Source organism: Anser anser (assembly GCF_964211835.1).
Source record: "Anser anser genome assembly, chromosome: 3".
NCBI lineage: Eukaryota > Metazoa > Chordata > Aves > Anseriformes > Anatidae > Anser > Anser anser.
Genome location: NC_139722.1, coordinates 90,555,123 through 90,564,912, shown reverse-complemented (window position 1 = coordinate 90,564,912; position 9,790 = coordinate 90,555,123). Strand labels below are relative to the sequence as shown.

At 40.6% G+C, this 9,790-nt stretch overlaps 1 long non-coding RNA gene across 1 annotated transcript; it reads left to right on the top strand.

Moving 5' to 3' along the window:
• The first annotated feature begins 2,425 nt into the window (after positions 1-2,425).
• Positions 2,426-9,382, top strand: LOC310896483. The gene is made up of 4 exons (XR_014581535.1): positions 2,426-2,643; positions 3,405-3,524; positions 6,771-6,854; positions 7,288-9,382. It is a non-coding gene; the product is annotated as an uncharacterized lncRNA (long non-coding RNA).
• Positions 9,383-9,790: the final 408 nt, after the last annotated feature.

The following is a 9,790-nucleotide window of genomic DNA, read 5'->3' as shown; positions in this document are numbered from 1 at the left end:
AAAAAGTGTCTGTCAGGTTTTTCTTGATGAGTAGGTGTGGGATTTGGGGGAATGTTTTAGGGTAAGTCACAATCTGTTTTGTGGAATGGGCAGAGGAAATGGCTAGTCTGGAAGCTTAAGAGTCATTTATGGTGAGAGTTTAAGCACCCCCAGCATATACAGGTTTAGTGCCAGAGGGCAGAGACAGGAGTAGCTGTCAGAAGTAAAGACAGTGCAAAGAATATTGGACCCTAGAAAGTGTATCAGTAGGTATACTGGCATCCTTAACATTTTCATTGTCTTTATATTATATTCCTTTGTACAAACTCAGAGTGTCTTCTTCTTGCCCCAATTTTTCCAGTAGCTTCACAATTTTGTCTTCTTTAGTTTTTACCCAATCCTTGCCCATCTGTCCATGTGTTTACTTCAACAGGAATCCTTTCCCAGCAGGCTAACTCTTCTCACCACCTCCTGCCTCAGACAGCAGCACAGGGGAAAGCTCCCTAAGCACAATGCTTGCACTGAAAATGTTTTCTGAAGTCTTTGGTGGTAATGGTGAATCACAGAACGCCAAGCTACACACACAATAAAATTATTTTTAAATCCAAGTGTTGGTAACAGAGAAATACTGCAAAAGATTTTTTTTTGTCTCAGATAGGCCACTTAGCAAGGGATGGGATCTGAGGGCTTTGCCATGGGACCAAAGGCTTTGCCATGAGCCTCCTCTCCCTGCTGCACACAACTGTGCCCTTTTTGAAGAGAACATGAATACACAAAGGGACCTGCAATAAAAGACTGTAAGGAGCTTTTCCCTCTCAGGTTTTCTTTTTACCTGGTAAAGCTATACCATCTCAAGTGGCACATGGCTTATCCAATCTCTGCCACAGCTAACACATAGGAAGGAAGATTGCTAGCTGACAGGCACATGTATTCAGTAGATACAATTAAAGGAACTGATAGAGACATCTGGATTATTTTAAATTCATGTCTCGAACATATAAGCCTCAAATCTTGGCAGAGTCTGAGAAGACTTTCAGGTGGCTTTTCTTTTTTTTTTTTTTTTTTGATGGACTCAGAAAATAAGAAAATAAGAGGAGTCAAAGAGAAAAACATGAATAGAGAGTAAAAAAAGTCACTTCATCTGTTTATTGGTGAGCTTTTTTTAATGTTTACTGATAAATTCAAGGAAAAACATGGTGCATTTCTCTAGAGCTGCTGAAAATACCTAACATTATCGGATATTTACTGTAGTTAGGGTAAAAGAAAGTCGTGTAGCACTTTGCTTTCTGATCAAAATGGATAATATTGGTGAGGTTTTCCTTCACCTGATGATTTACTTTACTGATGATGTCATGCACTGGAACTATGCGTAAAGCTGTCAAGTTTGAGAAGACAAGGAGGCTTGAAAGAAAAGTATGCAAATATGATGGAGGGAACAAATGATAAAAATGATCTCAGAGATATTACTGGCAATAGTTTAGTAAGATGATACAAACATATGACAGACCTCAGTCCCTAGGAGCAGACAGTTCATGAGTGAAATATTTGAACAGAGTTTCTCAGATAAGATGTGCACTAGCTCATGTGCACCCTGCGACTTTGCTAGACTTAGAATGGGATAAGCCATGCATCTGTCCAGGTGAGATAGGCTGGAAGTAGAGAGCATCTTTTGAGGCACATAAAAATGTAGAGTGGCTTTATTTTAGTTCATCAAAATCTGACTTTGGAAGGGAAATGGACAACTAGGTTTATGAATATATGAGAATGAAAACTGGTCAATGGGAAGGAAAACTTGTATATTAAATTTGTTTCATGGTGTTGGGACACTCACAAACGAGATTGCCTGGATGCATTGCAAAATCAGACCTTCCCATTCTTTTAGGGCAACCCAGATCAAACATGGAAGATAAAGTATTTTCCCAGCCCTAGAGCAGCTCCAGCTTCAGCTGGTTAAAATGCTTCATCCCAACTTCAGATCGTCTATAAAATTTTGCAGTTTAAATAAACAAGTTCTTCCTTGTCTGCTTCTCATATGGGAGATAAAGACCATTTGGCTGCTTGTTTAAAATGTAAGTAGAGTTGCCTTTCCCCTGATACAGTCAGAAGCATTTTTTTATATTCTTTAGTCCATGGCAGAACTCATTCACTTGTACCTTCTCAGCAATATTCACCCCAAGACGGGCACAGAGGTTCACCTCACCGCACAGCGGTCCTGAGGAGGACAAATTCATTTTTGCTGAGAGTTACACAATGTCTGTGCCCACACAAATAGCCTGACTGGGTGAAGATACAATTGCTGCTATTCTTCTCTACTGAGCAATGCTAACCTTTCCTGGCCTGTCCCTTGTAGCCATGCTGTCGTCACTAGTTTGGACGTTCCCTGGAGGGATTGAACAAGGGATGCCGGGCTCGCAGGGACTTTTACTGCCTGGCTTAAGGCCAGGTATCAGGCTGGCTGAGCTTAACTGTGCTGTGTGCTTTGACTCCTGCGAGTTGGGCATCTACTTACCTACTCTTGCTTACAGCCGGGTTTCAAACTGGCATTTTGCCAGAGGACCATATAAATAACCTATTTCTTCTACAGGTCGTCATACTTTCTACTCAGTAGTGAGAAACCTGTTTCTTCCTCAGTCCGACCAAATTTTTAGTACTGGATGCACAGAGGTAGGTTTGCATTATTTGTTTGTTTGTTTATTTTTCTTTTTCAATATTTAATTTTGTTGATGGTGAGCTGCAGGAGCTGCAATGGTTTGTCAGAGAGACCAAGAGAGAGCAGGCAAGTTTCAGCTCCATCACATTGTATTGCTCTGACTTGAAAGACTCCTGAGACCAACAAGGCTGTGCTGTAAGTGGTTATTTGCTCTTGCCTTTTGCCCCAGCTGTTCTAGAGTGCAAGAAAAAGCTGGTGCTCTCCTTACAGAAATGTGAGATGTGGGAGTGCCTACAAACACGGCAGGAAATATTTCCTTGAAAGTATTGGTCATCTCTGTAATCCATACTTTTCTACAGGTGCTGTGCAGGCAGGGTCGAATTCTTCCTGGTCAAGTCTGTTTTGTAAAACTAGCTCTCCTCTCATATGAAAACAGAGCAGAGGAACAAGCTCTTCAGGACCTGTTTTTCTGGGCAGGTTGGGACAGGAAGGGTTACACAAAGGCAGCTTCAGCCCAGGCTGATCTCAGCCTGGAGCCCTTCTGCTACCAGGGGTGCTCCAAAGGCATGGCAGTGCTGGTGCCCCCGCTGCACCCATGATGACAGGGAGCAATGGGCTTGCTCCATCTGAGGACTGTGGAGAAAACAGGCCTTGCCATGGCTTTAGGGGTGCCTGGTGAAAATGCACTGGGGCTGACAGTTAAGCACCTACTGAGGGGCTTCTTATTTTTTCTTTTTTTTTTTTTTATTTATGTTTCTGGTTTGTTTCATTTCAGATTGTCGAACTGGTCACTGGGTTACCAGGTCCATCTGCTCCTGCTCTCAGACCCAGGCTTGTGTAACCAGAAAGTATGTGGGAGTCTGCACGGGAAGAAGCCACGCTGCAGCAATTTGAGGTGTGGGAGACTTAAGAGAGAAAAGCAGCTTGGGGCCAGGATTGTGCCGTATATGGCTGCTCGGTTTCTGTAGCGCGTCTCTTGGCATACGGCTTATGGTAAAAACCTTCAGGTGCCGTGTTCTTGCACAGCTGTATATCAAGTGCTGTTTGCTGAGGCTGCACTGAGCTGTGCTGCGCCTGGGCCAAAAGGAGGCAGGTAGCTGGGAGTCACAGCTGTTAAACAGCCAGCCCTCAGATGTGCAAAAGTCCTGCCAAAATCCCTCCTGCATCAGCAAGTGCCTGAGGTGGCTAGTGTTGGCCAAGGAAGCCTCCTCCCATGGCCAGCTGTAGGTCACCGTGCAGGTGGCCAGTCTCCGCTGTTCCCCTGCTGCTCGTGGGAGCAAACAGGACAAGGCACTCGCGGGATGTGGTCCCCAAAAGAGATTACACATCGCCAAGGCCATACCACGCTTTATATCAAGCCCCGATTTGTTTTTGTTGCTTTGGCTGAGAACATCTAAAGGGAGTGCTCCTGTTTGCTGGGAGGAAACTTAATCTGTATCTGGACGACAGTGTAACACTGAGTGCCAGTCTTTCATGTTGCTCTTGCTGGTGCACAACTTGTTTTGAACAGCACCTATTTTTGTTTTCAGGGCTTGTTTTTAACCTTTCCAGAATATGTTGCTGCTGGCAGCCATCCACCAGCTCTGCTTCTTTGGGGGCTCAGCTAAAGTGAATCACGCTCAGAGAATGGCCGTGTGCTTAGCTGCTGAAACATTGCTTTTTTGCAATATGGGATTTTTGAAATGCAAATATTTGCAGCTCTCCCAAAACCACAGAAATAATGTTTGTCAGTGCTCTAGAGATCAATGTTTAAACCAAACAATTTAGTGCAATCAGGAGGATGTTTTGACTTACTAGTAATATATTTTAAAAGAAAAAAAAAATGCTTTATAGATGCATATACATGTACATACACATTTATAGATATACATACATATGAGAGACAGATAGTGACGTAGATATGTTAGGCAACTCTGATACGCCAAAGTCTTGTCTTAAAATATACATTTACAGCTGCGATAGTATGAGGTTTTCATGGAAGATTACTATAAGCTGACATTTTTATAAATAATGTTTGAGGCCTCAAATAAAACTTATTTGTTTCCTGTCTCAAGCATCTGCCAAAATACTTCTGATTCTTGGGATACTAAAAAAGTGGAAGGCTTCCTCTCGCCCTTCAGTTATTCTGCTACCAGATTGTGCAGTTGGATTTGTTGCTTTATGTTTCTCACTCTTATCTGAAATGCTAGCTTCTCTTTCCCGTCTGTTCTTGAGCTTTGCCAATGCTATGAATACTGGGCAATCTTACAGCCTTGTTACCACTGTAAGTTTTACAACTTAAGTCAACCCTTGAAAGTATTAAAGCTGTCTCACCATTGGTTTTGAAACAATTGGTTTTTATTGCATGGTAGAGTCTGAATTGCTTTTATTTTATTTGGAGTTCCAGGATCTTATGATGCAGATAGAGCAATTTCTAGCCTTTCAATGCTTGTTAAAATTTAAGGATCTGTGTGTTACAGGAGCCTCTTAAGAAAGAAAAAGAGGTCATTGCATGATACATCCAGAAATGAATCCATCTAGGGATATGTAATGAGCATCTAGGCTCATGTAGCAATGACCAGCTGCTTGGACTTTGAACTTGTGGTAACAAAGCAATGAAAACATGTTCAAATTAGTTGTTAAATTGTTAAGCTAAAAGGAGATTAATTAAAACATCATAAAACACAGTTCTTGAAAATTAAATGGAGAAGGCACAGTCTTCTTGTTTTTACAGCAAATGTAGTATTGTGAGTTTGTGATGAAGAGTTCAGACCACAGCAAATTCCCAGAGGGAAGAGTCTTTAAACATAACAACAACAACAACAAGGGATTTTCTAGTCTGCTTTTTAAAGTGGCCTCCAGAAGTTAATGGTCACATTTAAATCAGATGTTAGTGAAAACAGCTAAATTTATTTATATGCATGAGTTTGGATGAATATATAGGCTTGTCTGGAAAATGTTCAAGTAAAACGGGTGCCCTATGGTTAGGTTAATACAAGAGAATACTTCATTGTATCTACTCTTTTTTCACTTTGTACTTTTTTACTCTTACTGGAATAAAATGATGGGGTACATGTGCTCTTCTAAAACAACTTGATGATGTTCACTAGCTGTAGGTGGGCTGGGCTGCTGTGACAAGTAGGCAGCATCTACAATTAAGTTGTGATCTAAAATCTTTCTCTTGTATTAGTCTGGTTGCTATCTCCCATTCTGCAGAATGAAAACAATTTTATGTAATTTCTCAGTTTTGAAGTTCTTCTGGAGGAGGCTCAGACTCAGGTAAATCACAGTGTAGGACTTGCGCTTTGTTAGCAGCAATTTTAAAAGTACTTTGCCCACTCTGATACATTATGCATCTCTGCAGAGACAGAGTAGAAACAGTTGTATAAAGCCATCCCAACAATCCTGACTTTCTTTTCTGTGTTATAACACTTGTGATGCTTGTGATAATGAAATATAGGTTGTGTATAAATTAATGTATAAAAGGATAAGTGAAATCTCCATTTACCACAAAACTAAGCACAGTTTAACCTGTAGCTGTAGTTGCACTGCAGGTGCAACTTACTAGGCTCTGTGCAGAACATTTTTTTCTTTGTCATGTGTGTTTTTTCTTTTGGGAGAAAGGTTTTAGGGGTAGGGGCAGGGGGTGGAGGGTTCCCCTTCCATAATAGATCTACCCCTTTAGTAAAATCACACTGTCATTCAATTACACAAGACCTGCATTTACTGAATGCACTGTGTTCTTGTCCATGACAGCTCTTGGTATTGTTTTAAATGACTTGGCACAATCCCAAACTGCATCAGACAAAATATAAATAAATGTAGGATAGGTAGCAGTCTTGCAATTTTCCCAGCGAGAAGAACTAGATAGAATTGAGGTATTCTGTGATGCCTGATAAAGAAGGTGTGTGTATATGTCTACTGCATCCCATAAGGGGTACAAAGGAATAGAAAAGAGAGTGAAGGCAGCTGCTTCAGAAGGAGGCTGTGCATACATTTTTGAAAAGAAATAAATTGGACTTCATTCTGCCAGAAAAATCTGCTGCTGGAATTATTTTAATCTCTTGCACTGAACATTTTATCTGTATTTTGAATCTCACCACTGTTGCCTTGAACATGGCATATATTTCACATTTCTTGTCCCTGTTTGCTCTTTATGCAGGTCCAACCAGCCTATACCTCAGGCTATGTCTCTAACAGCGGCTTTCGAAAGGGATGATGAGAAATGACCTGATGCAGGCTGGAGGTAGTAAAAACTATTTAATGCACTGATTAATTATAGAGTGTTCTGGGAGCTCTGGCTAATGGATGATATGGAAACACCTAGGATTTACAGACTAATATTCTTAGCAGATTTTTGGAATATGAATATTCTTTTTAAAATAAACTTTCAGCTAAGCACACGCACCTATTATAATGAAACAGAGCAAGATAACCTTACACTGAGTCTCCATGTCACCCTGCTCTTATGCTGTAAATTCTTTTGTTATGATCAGTTACTTCTTGCAGTCATCATGAGGATTGATTTGTTAATGACAGTCACTAGTAAGTATTATTTATGCTTGATTCCCTTAGAATAAGTAATCTCAACCTTTCTGAATCTCTCCACTTGCTTCTCATGTGAGATTAACAATTACAAATGACATTCAAAGTTTACAGAACAGTTCTTGGCTTTACAGGAACAAAATGTCATGGAAACACCACCTCGCAGCTCCCTCCCCAGCAGCAATAGTAAATATTTGATCAGTGTGTACTTTCCATTCAGCTCAGCATCCTCGGGCTGGCTTGGCACATCTGTTTTTTTGGAGAAGTCTTACATCTGTGATAACGTGGTCGCAAAATGGTAAAGTGGACCTTCCCAAAGAACTTTGGTAAGTTGTCTTAGGAAGTAAAAGAAGGGGAAGAAATAGAAAGACTTTAATGAGATGCATGAAAACCGGAGGCCATTGGTCCTCTTGATTCCATAGATCTTTAAGATGGATAAGATAAGAAAGTGGGACAAGTCAGCACTGTTTTCTGTGATTTCTCCTCTGGATTTGTACTGGACTTATTAAAATTAGAGAAACCCCATGTCCTGATTCTTACTGTTCTTTATGCTTTAAAATCATTATGTCCTGGGACAGTAAAACCCATATCTCTTAAGCAATGTTGTTGTTCCCACACTGGCATCTGACCAGCCAAGGTATACCAGCGGGCAATTGTGAGCTTTGTAGGTCCTCAGCTGTAAGACACAGCACAGCAGGAACCACTGAGCTTGACATTGCTCATTTGCTTTTTAACACAGCTGCCTGCTGATCCCACTGGGAAATGTCTCTGAGCCACAAGAAGCCCCATCAGTGTCTGCCTGTTATCTACTCTGAGCTCCCCTCTGCCAGCTACTAGAGACATAGGGCATGAGGTACAGTGGTTTTCTACCAAAATCTGTTTGGCCTGTAACTTCTCACCAGGCAGCCTGGAGCACCTCAAGGGGCTGCTATATCGCATGCTTGTGCCCTAGGGCAGGGGGCACAGGAGAAGAGGAAAGGAACAAAATACCGAAGCACCTCAATGGCAGTTCAGTGCTGTTGGCAGGGGCCTTCTGTTGGTGTTCTGCAGGGTCTTCTTGCCAGAGAGCTGAAGGAAACCATAACGTAGCTGAGAATCAAGCCAGTTGCCTTTCACCCCAAATATGGGAAAAAAAACCATCCAGGAGCAGCTATATAATGTGCTATTGCCTCAAAGGAATAGAAAAAGACTTATTCTTTTTAAATCTGTGCAGAGAAACTAAATTCCAGGGAAAAAGCACTGATAACAATTTGCTATAAAACCAAGATTAGAGTCCAGACAAAGTAGATTTGTTCTTGTTCTCTAAGCAAATTTATTAGTCCACACAACCCATTCAAAAGAGTATCTGAACAGGTAATTGGAGTCCAAAATTCGGCTTTCAAGGTTTTGTCATATATTTCTCCCTGTTTGTTTTTTATTGCGCAAGCTCAGACACTACAGTGATAAACTGTTTGCTCTGTGGCCTTGCTGTGGTACATGGAAAACTTTCCATGACTGTATTGCTGAAGAACAGAAATAGCTAGGCATGTCCCTAGTAGCTTTTGAAACCCAGTTTGGATCCTGATGAAAAGAGAGATTGTTTGGGGGCTCATCAATATCCCATACAACTTGTTTGTTTCTCTTTAAATGTCTTATGCAAAACAGTGTAAATTGCTGGGAAGAGATTTTATTTCATATCCTCTTGATAGCTTTTAGAGAGGTAAAATGCCGTGCAGTTCTTGAAGAAATTTTCTTTCAGAACTATGCAGAGAGGGCTTCATATTTTTTTCTCTTTTTTATTCTATTATTATTACTTTTATTATTGATTCAGGGTTGTACTGAATTGAAGGATAAAGTCATCTTCCTCATTTTTCAAGAAATAAAATTATCTTTTGATATTAATTTTACCCTAATGTATTGGGAAATGGAGTGTTTAACTATTTTTCCCGCTGGAGTTTTCTATAGGCAGAATTCTCTGCCAGTACATAGTGAGTCCTGGTGCCAGGATTTCAGATACATAATGCTGAGAGGAAAGAGATCACTGTTTTCTGTCTCAGTTTCTCTGTTTCTAGTGACTCACTTGACTGCTTCATGTCCATTTTCCTTCTTTGAAGGACACTTTCAATTCCCACCATCTCCCTCTTCTCTTTGTTTCCCTGGGACATAGCCTGTAGGTCTGAAAAATAACAAGTGGCTACAGTATATGGATATCTGACTGTATCAGATTTACTTGAGATTGTATTACGTTATTCCTTGTTCTCCTTGCAGCTACAGTTGGCACTAAAATAATTCTTCTTGTGGCTTTTAAGAAATAATTATTTTTATTTTATATGCAAGGGCAAGAATACTCATTGCTTAACTTTTCTTCCTCCAGATCACACTAAAATTTCACAGGTAGTTTTTGTGGTTTAACAGTGTTTAACAATCTCTCTGGTTAGGCTGATTAATCCTAGCTGGCCCATTAATCCATGTAAGAAATACTCTGCTGTGCATCTTTGTCATCTTTCCATAACTTCTTTTGTGTGAAACCCATGTTTACTTTTTTCCCCTCTACAGATGCATGTGTAGAGTTTCAAGATAATATTAATCGCAGAAGTGAACTGTAGTTAGTTGAAGGGATTGAGGGAAACCTGACCATTTTGTGATTGGCAAGAGACA